We start from the raw sequence: 14,450 nt of genomic DNA on the forward strand, positions 1-14,450 counted from the left end.
CTTCGGCTTTAATCAATTTTGTTAAATCATTTCCTTTCTCTTATAAATTAATTCAGAATGTTAATTAAATAACATAATTAATTTGGATGTTCTGGAAAAAACGGGTCNTATATATATAAACGCCAATGCAACTAAATAACGTATAGTCTGTAGAGGCATGCATGTCAATTAGAAAAAAAAGGAAAAAATGTTGAGGCACTTGAAAACTTTTCTCTTGTTGTTTTTATAATTGTATTCTTCAATTCCCTTTCAACAATCAACTAAGTGAGGAGCCAAGTCCACTTAAATAAGGCGTGAATATATATTTCTCATGACATGTTTCAGATATATATCATAGCACACCAGAAATAAACAAGCATATAAATCTTCTTGTGAAAACGTCCACACATAACATTATTTCTTAACTAAAATGACATATATAGATGAGCCAAACTTTTAACGGATCACATAAATGAGTCTTTTCTCAAAGTTCACACATGACATACATGACCCATTTTCTCAAAGTTCGATAGCATATTTGAGTTTTTTCCCAAAAATATATTATTATAAGTGTTGGAAAAATATTCTAATATCTCAAAATAAAGTATTGATATTATTATCTATAACTATTTCTATTATATAAATGAGTGTTAATATCTTTTTGATTATATCATAAATCACTATTAATGTTGGTAAAAATATATGGATGTTGCAACGTCTATTTTTAACCAAAATAAATTGTCTTTAATGTATTTTATGACATTCACTCCTACGCTTTAATTTCTATTCCTTTGAGACGTTGGCAGCTCATTTTCCTTTACATATATAATCTTGTTTATGTAATACTGAGAAGGCAGAAGTGGAAAAATCAAGAGAGCTAAACTTATAATATTGTTTTCCCTATTTTATTGTGTTGAGTTTTCTTTCAATTGAATTTTTGTTAGTTTCTGGCTCCTAGTTTTATATTAAAAGAGTATGTTGAATCCTAGGAGATACACATATATGGAGTGAGATATCCCTAAAGACAGTGTCCTTTTGACACGCCTCAATCTATTATAATTTCTACAAGTGTTCATGAGAAGGTGTTTTCGATAAGATTTCTAACAATAAGTTGGTAAGTTGAATGGAACATACTATAAGCTGTAAATTTGTCCATTCCAAAATGATAATATAGCTCCCCTTTTTAAAACAAATTGTTGATGATAATAAATTTCTTTTGATATTTGGGAAGTGAAAAGGACAAATATTATAAGACTGAGGAACAAAATATTAATGAAAATATAGATATTTGTAGTAACAATTAGATAATGTCCATCACTAATAACAACAAGGTCGTTGTAGTATAGTGGTAAGTATTCCCGCCTGTCACGCGGGTGACCCGGGTTCGATCCCCGGCAGCGGCGTTTATTTTTTATGGCTTATTTTTTTATATAGAGAGAAGTATTAAAAACACCCTTAAGAGTGAAAAGTTAAAGAAAATGTCATATCAGATTTTTTTTTAATTTTTTCCTTCATTTTTTAATTACCAACAGCTATAATACCCTTCTTTTTCCTATTTAACTTCTCCTCCATTAAAACTGACCTCAAAACAAGATTCAAAAAAATTTTCACTCTTTTTTAACTGTTTAATTTCATTTGCTATAATATTCTCTCTTCCTATTGTGTTCACGACCCGTCATCATATTTACATCTTCATTTTTCATGTGTTTTCCTTTTAAGTTGTTATCTGCAAATGTGCAACTCACCACATTACAACAATATCAATTTCAAAGTCGCCCTTTCATTAAGAAGTTTGAAGACAAAGACAATACTAGTAGGCGTTTGTGTTGGGTTCTGAAGGGTGATTGGGCGTCATGCGGAAGCCTACTATTTGCAAATCATATGATTGATAAATCAGATATCAAAAACTTATACTAAAAATCAAAATATTATTATATCAAAACTAATATAAAGAAAAGCATTGAAACTTTAGAGAGAATAAATCTCCCCATAAACAAGAATCTTAAACGACTACATTGTGGATGTTATTGTTTTTGTGTTAGAAGAAACAAACCTATATTTATAGAATCCTAAAACCTTTCCTTACTAGAAAAGGAGTCCTAAAACCTTTCCTACTAGAAAAGGAGTCCTAAAAGGAGAGAATAAACCAAATATGAAAGAATATTATATTTTCCTTTCAAGAAAAGTAAAAACATTTATGGTAATATTTTATCTTTTCTTTAAGGAAAAATAAATCTTAAATTATGGTAAGAAAATCAGGGCAAAACCCTAACAGTTTGGCCATGCGATACCATATCACGATATGGTATCGTGAGATGAAATCAGCGTTTGGACATGTAATTTTACGCTGATTCCATCTCATGATTCCATATCATGAGATGTAATTTCATATTCTCCAAAAACCATGATATGGAATTATATGGGAATTTCATATCATGATTTGAGATATTTTAATACAAAAATTGATCCATGAGTTTATATTTTGTTAAAACAACCCACATTTATATCTACTAACCATTTATTTCATATGTAAATAAAATTTATAATCACATCATTACTTTTAAAAATTTATTATTCTCACCGACATAAAATTTATTATTCTCACCAACATATAGTCACTTTAACTCACACCAACCGATTGTTGAGTAATAAATTTGTTATGTTCATTCACTCCAACACTTAATTTATTACTTCTACCGTTTTGTATTTATTACAACTATAGTTATATCTATTTGAACATGGAGTGAAAAGTCTTCTCTTCATTTACTCTAATAAATTGATATGAAAGTTAGGTTGGATAGGCTTAAATGCATACTTATTTATACTCAATCATAAAAACTTGAAGAGCACTTGTAGAACCAACGTCACAATTTCCATTTCCTCCATATGGTAACTTTAAATTACATCCTTAGAATAAATATTATTTATTTATACAAAGCTGTCTCATTTACGTCACATATGCTTTTAGTAATTCTTTATAAAATGTTTGTTGGTAGATAAATATTATGTTGTTGATGTTGGTTTTTGAAACACAAAAGGATTTTTAGCTCCATACAAAGGACTACGCTATCATTTGCAAGATTACCGAGGAAGTGAAAGAGAGCCTCAAAATGCCAAAGAACTGTTTAATCTGCGCAATGTGATTGAACGGACTTTTGGAGCTTGGAAAAATAAATTTAGAATACTGAAACAAGGCATGAACCATTATGATATTGATACACAAGTGAAAATTGTCATAGCTTGTGCAGTGTTACATAATTATTTGCGAGAATACCAAAGTACTGATGAAATATTTATGGTCTATGAGCATGAAATATAGTTGTGGATGATATTGACCAACAAATGACTCAAAGTAACAATGTTGGTTCGTCTTCTCGGTCACATGATCGAGAAATGCAAGTTCAAAATAAGGAAATTGTCCGTACTATGTGGGAGGATTATATTAAAGACTAGTACACTACAATTTATGTTCAATTTTTTTTAAAGTTAGTTGAAACAATTATTTAAGTTAAATTAAGGTTAGATGAAACAATTACTTAAGTGGAGAACAAATAACTTTGAAATAATTTATTATGCGATTTTATAAATTTTTGTTTATTTGATAAGATTGAATAAACAATTGGGGCTATTTTAATAGTTTTACAACTTATGAGATTTTTATGTTTATGAGAAAATATACAACACAAAAATTCTATTTTGCATGTTCAAACAAAACTTCAATTTCATCTCATGATTCCATATCATGATACCATATCGCATGGCCAAACGGGCTTTAGTGTATTTCTGTATTAATAATTAAGAGAAAATAAATGTTAAATTTACAGTGTACATAACTAAAACAATACTGAAAAATAATAAATAAAGTAACTGAATATAGTAACTAAAAAAGCAGTTAAATGGTGGGTCATGAACACAACAGGAAGAGAAGAATATTATAGCATATGAAATTGAGCAATTAAAAAAGAGTGGAAATTCTTTTGAATCTTGTTTTGAGGTCAATTTTAATGGAGGAGAAGTTAAATAGGAAGAAGGGTATTGTAGCGGTTAATAACTAAAAATAGTTATGATGAAAGCGTCTTTCCGGTTGAAAGAATCTGCAATAGTGCTTCTGAATGAATTAAAAGTTTCGTGAGCTTCTGTAATAGTTTATATTTTGTTAAAATAACTACACTTCCATTTATATCTACTAACCATTTATTTCATATGTAAATAAAATAAATAATCACATTATTACTTTTAAAATTTATTATTCTCACGAACATAAAATTTATTATTACTTTAAATTTGGTGAATATAAATGATAAAGTAGGAATTGATTTGGTGAATACAAATAAGAACAGAGGGAGTAATAATATTTTTTTGGTTTTTCATAATAATAATAAAAAAAAACTTCTCTTTCAGCTATATACGAAAATGTTTAAAGCAATTTAATATGAAAAAGACCAAATTTGGTGGTGTATGTTTGATAATCACTACTTCCAATATGTTTAATTTTAGCACAAAATCAATGCATTGAAAATGTGTAATTGCACAAAAGTGAAACAAGGCATGAACCATATGATATTGACACACAAGTGAAAAATTATCATAACTTGTACAATGTTACATGATTATTTGCGAGAATATCAAAGGAGTTATGGTCTATGAGCATAAAAATATAGTTGCGAATGATATTGACCAACAAATGACTAAAAGTAACAATGTTGGTTTGTCTTGTCGATCATATGATCGAGAAATGTAAGTTGAGACGTTAATTGAGAAAATGTTGGGGAAAATTAATGTTTGCACATCTAGATTCCTATCATATGTGGGGAGGCTACAACTGCTCAAAAGTGTGTTGTAAACCACAAGTCGTGGGAGGACTAAATATAATGAATGTTGCACAATAGAATAGGGTTGCTATATGCAAACTATTATGGAATGTGTGTGGGAAAAAGAGAAGCTTTGGGTTATAGATTTTCAAATCTAAAGGATCCATTAGAGTTATAGATTTTCAAAAATCCGAGCAAGGAGCTAGAGTGCATTCAACTATATATACTCTAAAGCTTGGTTCTGGCGACGACAGTGGAGATCAACAAACACTATAAACGCCAACTAAAGAACGTACAGAGGAATGCAAATTAGACAAAAGGAAAAAATTGTTGATGCACTTGAAAACTTTTCTCTTGTTGTTTTTATAATTGTATTCTTCAATTCCGTTTCAACAATCAACTACTAGAGAGGAGCATATTTGAGCTTTTTCCCAAAAATATATTGTAAGTGTTGGAAAAGTGATTCTAATATCTCACAAAGAAGTATTGATATTATTATCTATATCTATTCTATTAAATGAGTGCTAATATCTTTTTGATCATATCATAAATCAATATTAAAGTTGGTAAAGATATATGGCTGTTGCAACGTCTATATTTATATCTATACTTTAATTTCTATTCCTTTGAAACGTTGGCAGCTTATTTTCCTTTTTATATATAATCTTGTTTAGGTATAATATTGAGAAGGAAGAAGCGGAATAATCAGAAAGCTAAACTTATATTATTTTCCATTTTATTGTGGTGAGTTTTCTATCTATTGAATCTTTGTTAGTTTTTGCCTCTTGGTTTTAATTTATACTAGAAAAGCTTATTGAATTTTGAGTGATACACCTATATAGGGTGAAATATCCTTAAGGACAGTGCCCTTTGACATGCTTCAAGCTATGAGAATTTCTACAAGTGTTCGTAAAAGATATCTCCCGTAAGATTTCCAACAATAAGTTGGTAAGCTGAATGGAACATACTATAGGTTGTAAATTTGTCCATTCCAAAATGATAATATAGTTCCCCTTTTTTAAATAATTGTTAAACTTTAAAACAAAAGAACAATATAAAGAGGAAGACAAGAAGATATAAGACAAAAGGAACAATATAAAATAACTTTCTTTCTTTCAAGTGTTCACTAAATTTCAAGTGTATGCAATATGATCCCTTATGTCACAGACTTAGAGTTTTCACTAATGTTTCGTGCGGCACTTGACAACTTATTCACGAATCTTTCACAATCTTGTAAGCTCAAGTAAGCCCTTTGAAGCTAGATCGCTAAGAGAATGTAAAGAAAGACTTAGAAAGATTTGAAAAGTTTGGAAGAAGACTTTGTATTAGCTTGGAAGATTGCTACACTTTGTTGCATGCCTTACAAATGAATGCCCCTTCTATTTAACTACAACCTAGGGGCAAAAGTGTAATTAAAAATTACTTGGCGCAAGTCCCTACAATATTTACACTTTGGTCTCATTCTAGAATTCTTTACAAATTCTAGGAAATTCTAAAGCTTTCTTGAAAATTCTCTAGGTAGTTCTAGAGTGTTCTACTAACCTCCCCACAACTCTAGATTTTTCTCCCTTATTCCGGTGCCAAATTTGAACTATGAAGTGGCGGGACATGACACTCTCCCCGACCTATTGATGCGACGACCGCATCGCATCACCGCTGCATAGGCATCCGAGTCTTGTGCATACGCGACCATTAGTCCATTGACTCTATCAAGGCCCTCGTGCAACTCCTTCAACATTTTCTTTATCCCTTCTAGCTCGATCTTCTATTCTACCTCCTTCCTATGAGGCAAGCGCATTGGCGGCTTCTTTGGAATCACGGTATTGTTCTCCTTCCTAGTGCATGGTGGCAAGGACCCTTTAGCACTATTGTCTTCTTTCAAACTTGCAATGGTGGCTACGAATGTCGACTCCTCCTTCTTAAGGCTTATCTCGAGCCGCATGGCCGTTAGTCAGACTTGTCCTTCCGTCTTCGGTGCCTTAACCAGGGGAACCATGTATGATCCTCCTTGCTCCATGATTAAGAGTTGTTAGAGGTACGGATCGATCATAACGTGGCACTGCTAGAAGAACTCTTGCCGAAGAATTATGTCAAAGAGATCTAAAGGAGCGACAATGAAGTTGGTCTTACCTTGCCACTCACCTAATGCGCGACTCCGCTCACATGAGTCAGTGGTGCATTAACCATCCTGAGTTGAGCGTTACTTGAACTGTAACTCAGCCCCAACCTTATCGCTGCTATATTGGTCATGATATTGGCCTCTGCACCCGTGTCGACCATAGCACGAACAGGTCTTCCATTGATCGTAATGTCGACATACTGCGCACCATATTCTTTCGGCTTCCCTGGTTTCTTGGTGATAGCTCCGCATATTCCTATCAAGCCCAACTTCATCATCTCTGCACCTTGTCTTTGCTCATGTGCCTCCTTTTCTTTCCCCTCCCGCAGGATAGCACCAATGCTCTTCAGTTCGAGGCACCTTGCATAGCCGTGCAGCCCACCACATATGTAGCAACCATTCCTCTTCGTAGGCTCTGTCTTTTTCTCCGCGTCGCCATGACATCTAGATTTCTTGTCATCGGACCTATAGGTATCATGATTCTTGGGACGTGGCCGCTGCTCCTCGACTTTGCCACGATCTTCCCCACCGTGGTCATGACTACCTCTCATTGGCTTTGTTGGGCTTTTCATGCCTGAAGTATGTCAAAGCTTCGGCCTGCGTGATGGCTTCANCCTATGAAGCCTAACTTCATCATCTCTGCACCTTGTCTTTGCTCATGTGCCTCCTTTTCCTTCCCTTCCCGCAGGATAGCACCAATGCTCTTCAGTTCGAGGCACCTTGCATAGCCGTGCGGCCCACCACATATGTAGCAACCGTTCCTCTTGGTAGGCTCTGTCTTTTTCTCCGCGTCGCCATGACATCTAGATTTTTTGTCATCGGACCTATAGGTATCATCATTCTTGGGACGTGGCCGCTGTTCCTCGACTTTGCCACGATCTTCCCCACCGTGGTCATGACTACCTCTTATTGGCTTTGTTGGGCTTTTCATGCTTGAAGTATGTCAAAGCTTCGGCCTGCGTGATGGCTTCATCGATAGTCCTGACCTGTCGGCGTTCCAACTCCGTCCTGCCCCAATTTTGCTGCCTATCCAGGAAGTGGAACAACATATCATCATCCGTGAGGTTAGGAATCTGAAGCGCGTGAGGGTGGTGAATTCCTTCACGAATGCGCGTATGCTGCCCGTTTGCTTCAACTCCCTCAACTTGCGCTTCGTCTCATAGATGACATTGTTAGGGAATAAAGCCTTCTTGAACTCTACTTGGAATTACTCCCAAGTGTTGATGGTGCAAAGTCCCTTCCCTATTTCTAACTCTTTACGCCTCCACCATAGCACGTCCATCTCCGAGAGGTACAACACAACGGTGTTTATCTTACTCTTATCATTCTACACCCTGTTGCACTTGAAGTAATTCTCCAAATGCCAAAGGAAATTCTCCAGCTCTTGCGCGTCACGTTCGTCTTTGAACATAGGTGTCTTGGGAGCCTCGACATTGGCCTCCCTATCTCGGTCGGACGAAGACGATCCTCCAACTTCCACGCCCTCTTTGAGTGCTTTTATCTCGGCCTTCATGGTCTCAATCGTGCTCAACACCTCCATGAGCCGACACTCCAAGGAAGTGATAGCCTCCTTCATCTCAAGCTCGGCCCACTGACGTCCTTCTAACTCCTTACTGATGTTGTCGGTCTTCTCAAGGGTGAAGTTCTCAAGAGTCTTGAACTTGCCATCAGCCACGTTCAAACGCCAGTCTAATATCTCCATAGCCTTCCTTGTCGTTTCAACCCTTGCGATCCACTCATTTCCGACGATGACGTCAATGGCTTCCTCGCCAAGTTCATCGTCACTTACTTTGGTGGTCGAAGGTGGATGAGATGTTAGTGCCTCGCTTGGTGTGGGGTCGAGTAATATTTCCTCATTACCCTTTTGGTGCTTTCTTCCCTTGCGGTTCTTCTTTCCTCTCTCCAGACGTACGTTGGTGGTGCTAGTGGTGTTTACGTCTCATTTGTTAGCCATTCCCTTAGTACAAACCTTTGCTCTGATACCACATTGTCACAGACTTAGAGTTCTCACTAATGTTCTGTGCGGCACTTAAAAACTTACTCACGAATCTTTCACGATCTTGTTAGCTCAAGTAAGCCCTTTGAAGCTAGATCGCTAAGAGAATGTAAAGAGACTTAGAAAGATTTGGAAAGTTTGGAAGAAGGCTTTGTATTAGCTTGGAAGATTGCTACAATTTGTTGGATGCCTTACAAATGAATGTCCCATCTATTTATACTACAACCTAGGGGCTAAAGTGTAATTAAAAATTACTTGGCAAGTCCCTATAATGTTTACACTTTGGTCCCATTCTAGAATTCTCTACAAATTCTAGAAAATTCTAAAGCTTTCTTGGAAATTCTCTAGGGAGTTCTAGAGTGTTCTACTAACCTCCCCACAACTCTAGATTCTTCACCCTTATTTCGGTGTTGAATTTGAACTGTGAAATGGCGGGACATGACACTTATGCCTCTATTTATAGTTTAACATAGAGGCATACAAAAGATTAGTCATAAACATGATATTAACATGAATATAATGGAGGAAGTTATGAAAGTGAAAGGTTACAAGAATATTGGTTATAAAGGTGGAGATTATCTTCATAATGAGGGAAGTAATGGAGATAATTACTCATAGTAACTTCTTGGTGTAGTGGATATCCATACCATAATATTTTATAACACTCTCTCCCCTTTGGATGTCCATAGATAATGTGCCTCGTTAAAACCTTACTAGGAAAAAACTCTGTGGGAGAAAATCGTAGTGAAGAAATAAGAGTACACATATCTTTTAATACGCTTTGAATGTTGCCTGGTTAAAAACCTTACCACGAAAATCCAATTGGGATAAAACCACAGCTAAGGAAAAGTGTACAACATGTATTTTTCTCCCCTTTGTAAAATTTTTACTTGATATCTCGGAGACGATGCATCCAATCTTATATTACAACTTCTCAAATATTGATGTTGGCAATTCTTAGTGAATAAGTTTACACGATTATAACTTGAACATGTCTTTGAACGTCTATCTCACCATTTTGTTGAAGATCACGTGTGAATTTTTTTTGGTGAAATATTTTTTGTGTAATCTCCTTTGATTGTATCCTCCCTTCAATTGAGCTATCTATTATTTTTGTATATGGTGGCTGGAATATCCTTTTCCAAAGAAAAATCATATATTTTCTGAATGTGATAGATCATGATTCCAACCAAACACCTTTCCAACTTACTTTATAAATCAATATTATTTATGTATGATTTGAAGAAGTGGTTACTAATGTTTGATTCTTTGAATGCCAAGCTATTGTTGTGCCTCCATATGTAAACAAATAGCTCATTTGCGATCGAGCTTTATGCGGATCAAATAAATATTTTGCATCTACATAATAAAATCATTTTTTACTCGGAGATTGATCATTTCAATTTTATTGAAGTTCATCTTTTACATCCTATATGTGTTGAGTCACTTGCTTTGTTAGTTTCTTGGCATAACTGGAATGATAATATGACAATCTTTTCACATAACTTTCATTATGCATATCAAATAATCTTCTAGTATTTGGACAATCAGCAATCTGTAAGTGCACCAATTGCCCTAATACATGATATTTTTCAATCATTTTCATGAAATCAAAAAAATTATTTCTCGGTGTTAAGCAATCTCAGAACCATTGAGTACTCAATGGAATTGCTTTAAGACCTTTTATATCCTTCAAGAATTTTCATATAACCTTCATCGTCTAGTTAGACATACCTATTCAAGTATTTCATCTATTGCCCGACTGAAACAAGTCTCATTGCATCTACCACTGGAGAAAATATCTACATTAAATAATGTCAGGACTTTTGCAAAAACTCTTTATGTCCCGAGGCACAAACTGCACTTTATACTTACGGTTATAGTTTTGTACAATGAATCATATATACCACACTAACATTATATTTTGATATATGAACTATAAGTTCAAAAACATCACTTTTTAAGTGAAACAAAATATACTTGAATAGTGCATTTTTTTTGGCCAATCATTTATCTGTCCACATTATATGACAGATTTGAATTCAAGATCCTTGTAACCATTTATAGCATTGAGTGCTACTTCATATCAAAGATACCATCGACGATCATTTGACTCAATTTCAATACGACAACTTATTGAGAACTGTTCATTTTTCATCATTTCAGGTACCTGAACCTTCGTCAAGGTTTTATGAAGTGTTATGTCGTAGTGCTCTTTCAAAGCACTTACCTCATTATCATGACCATTTTGATAATTTGCTTCTCTCCTTTCTCAAGGAGCTTTATGATTGGAATCGATTGGTCTATCACTCTCCTGGCGTACCATAGACTATGTCCTTCAAGGACTATTTATTGAAACATTTGCAGCTGAATTAATATATTGGGTCAACAAATACATCTGGCAAATTATTTGCAACATTTTGCAAATGAATTATCTCTTCAACTTCAAGTTCACTTTTTATTAACGAGGATCTAGATAATTCATCCCAGACATAATTTTCATCTGCTAAACATATTTCCCCCTAATGTTAGAAAATCTAACATTTACCCCCAACCTCACTTGGGGATCCATCTTTGTACGTGGTGGAGCAATAAAATCATATGTCCACACATCAAATTTTTAGATGAAAATTATTTGGTTCCTGACATTGAACCGATTGTGATGGGAGAACCTTGTTGGCTTGATGCATACATGTTAAATAAACTCATCTCATACTAAATTTCATTTGAGAGATTTGNCATCTGCTAAACATATCTCACCCTAATGTTAGAAAATCTAACATTTACCCCCAATCTCACTTGGGGATCCATCTTTGTACTTGGTGGAGCAATAAAATCATATGTCCACATATCAAATTTTTAGATGAAAATTATTTGGTTCCTGACATTGAACCGATTGTGATGGGAGAACCTTGTTGGCTTGATGCATACATGTTAAATAAACTCATCTCATACTAAATTTCATTTGAGAGATTTGTTTTCTTAATCAAAGGTCTAGCTATAATTGGAGGCATACAATTTCTGCTAAACCAACCATCATTATGAACATAATTTTATAGTTTGAAAATGTGTTCTTAATTTAATAATTCGAGCAAACAACCCTATAAAAACCAATATATAAGTTGATACAAATGCACATGTGACCATACCATAGATGCATCTATAAAATGATAATAATAAACAGTCCATATGACAGGTGAACGGGCCCATATTCACCTTTCTATATGTTCCAAATAATTTCAGGGGATACATTCCCAACCATAGTTGATACACTTATCATTTTGTCATGAGAACAAACACCAAAATAGAATGTTGGAAACATTTAGCCACGTGAATTCTCAATTTTTTTGCATCACATTTAAATCGAAATGGCCAACCGATTATGCCAACTGATATTTATTCTAGTAAACTTCGAGTTTACTTTTGCATGCGATTCCTTCATCATGCCCATATTTTTATTCAACAAACAAGAGAAAGACAGGTAACCTTTTATGTAAATATTCATAACTTTCTTTGATTGTAGTAATCTGAAGATATTTAATCTTTCAATAATTTATAATCTCTAGATAATAAGTTTTTTCAATTCCTCCGAAACTTAAAAAGTTTCATTTGAGACTTACTACAACCTCAATAATATGAACTATTTTTATTTTCTGGATAGTAACAAATTAGTCCTTCCGAAACTCTTAATTAATTTTGTCTACTGCCACAAATTTAACAACACCATTCTTATGTTGACCATCTCCTTCAGGAGAAAGTTTATTATTACTGTCATGGTTAAAATTATTACATGCAAGACTTATTTCTTGACAAATGACAAATTTGTGTTGCCACACAGCAACATTTATTTTTGGTCATGACCACAACCTTTATAGAAAATAATTATTTCTTTCTTTCTTCCTCCAATAGATCATAATAAAATATACCACAATATTTGTGTATTACTCAAAGTATATGACCAAAATGACCATTTATGTCAAAAAAAAATGTAATATCTCAAACCTCCCGTGGAGGTGAGATGTGGCATTTATCCAACCATACATGAACATGTCCTTATCCATACGAACACAAGTCACATTCTCTTCAAGAAATGACCACAACCATTTGTACATGCTCCATAAGTTCTTATTAGTCATACTTTGACATTATCAAATTTATTTGATCCACCTCAACATCACTCTAAAAGTACTCAATGTACTACCACTTTGTATTTCATTATTTTGATGAAGGATTTGCAAAACTTTCAAATTGGGTTGCACCAATCCAATGCGCCCAATAACCTTTCATACCACTTTGATGGCAAAAAATTACCTTCACATTTGAAGGACCATCTTAAGAACCCATAATGTTCTTTCTTTTAATTACCACAATTGACCATTAACATTTTACCACACTCATATTCATACATTTAATCACTTGTCATTTTCAGACACATTATATTCTGCTACCACATTCACATAAGAGAATGGAGCAAATCAATTGGACAAATTTCATGACTTTATCAAGAGCATATCAATTTGCTTAGTCATCATTACATCATCATTATATAATGTTGGGACTTGAACCCAACATCTTACCCATAAGAAGACATTTTAGGTCATTATTTGTTGGGACCCAACCCAATATTTTATTATCATAATGCCCTAGGACTCTCACCCGATGTATTACCCTCTTGGTGCGATAAGACTTGAATCCTTCGTTTTACCCTCAATCAATGACATAATAAGCCAAATATATTAGGACTCACCATTGAACCTTAAAAAAATATTGTCACTTTGTGATTAACATGCACAAATAAATATAGAACAAAAGAAACACAATAAAAATATTCTCAACAAAGTATGTACTAATATCTTAACTTGTCAAAGCAGAGAGTTACATATAGCATTATATTATACTATATTTGGTGCACAATAATTAAGCTAGTGAATAACTGTTATAAATCAAAGAATCAATAGCACACTAAGAAAATAATAATTCCAATTACACTAAAATAAAACTGCTCACTACCACCACCCCTTTTTCAATTTCCATGTGAACTCAAAATATTTCACACAAAAATAAAATAAATTAAATTAAAAGCTTATGTAAAAACCAAAATAGTGAGTACACTACTAAAAAAACAGTGAATACCGACCTACAAATACCGACCTCCGGAGGTCGGTATTCCTTGACAACGGACCTAAAATCGACATCCCAACTCAGGTCGGAAAAAGCTTGGTCGCTATTCAATACCGACCTCTGGAGGTCGGTATTTACTGACCTCTCGAGGTCAATTTTTATTTTATGTCGAAAAATTCATATATTATTATTTCCGACTTCCTGAGGTCAGAATTGGAATACTGACATTCGGAGGTCGGTATTTTTATTTTTGTAATGTTGAAATTCTGATCTCCGAAGGTCGGTATTTTTATTTTTGTAATGTTGAAATTCTGACCTCCGGAGGTCGGTATTTTTATTTCTGTATTTTTAAAACTCCGACCTCCGGAGGTCGATATTTTTATTTTTGTATTTTTAAAATTCCGACCTCTGGAGGTCGATAATT

At 34.1% G+C, this 14,450-nt stretch overlaps 1 non-coding gene across 1 annotated transcript; it reads left to right on the plus strand.

The window, feature by feature from the left end:
* Window positions 1–1,310: 1,310 nt before the first annotated feature.
* TRNAD-GUC (transfer RNA aspartic acid (anticodon GUC)) lies at window positions 1,311–1,382 on the plus strand. Its single transcript has one exon. It is a non-coding gene; the product is annotated as a tRNA-Asp (tRNA).
* Window positions 1,383–14,450: the final 13,068 nt, after the last annotated feature.

This window comes from Solanum stenotomum, unplaced genomic scaffold (assembly GCF_019186545.1).
Source record: "Solanum stenotomum isolate F172 unplaced genomic scaffold, ASM1918654v1 scaffold25951, whole genome shotgun sequence".
NCBI lineage: Eukaryota > Viridiplantae > Streptophyta > Magnoliopsida > Solanales > Solanaceae > Solanum > Solanum stenotomum.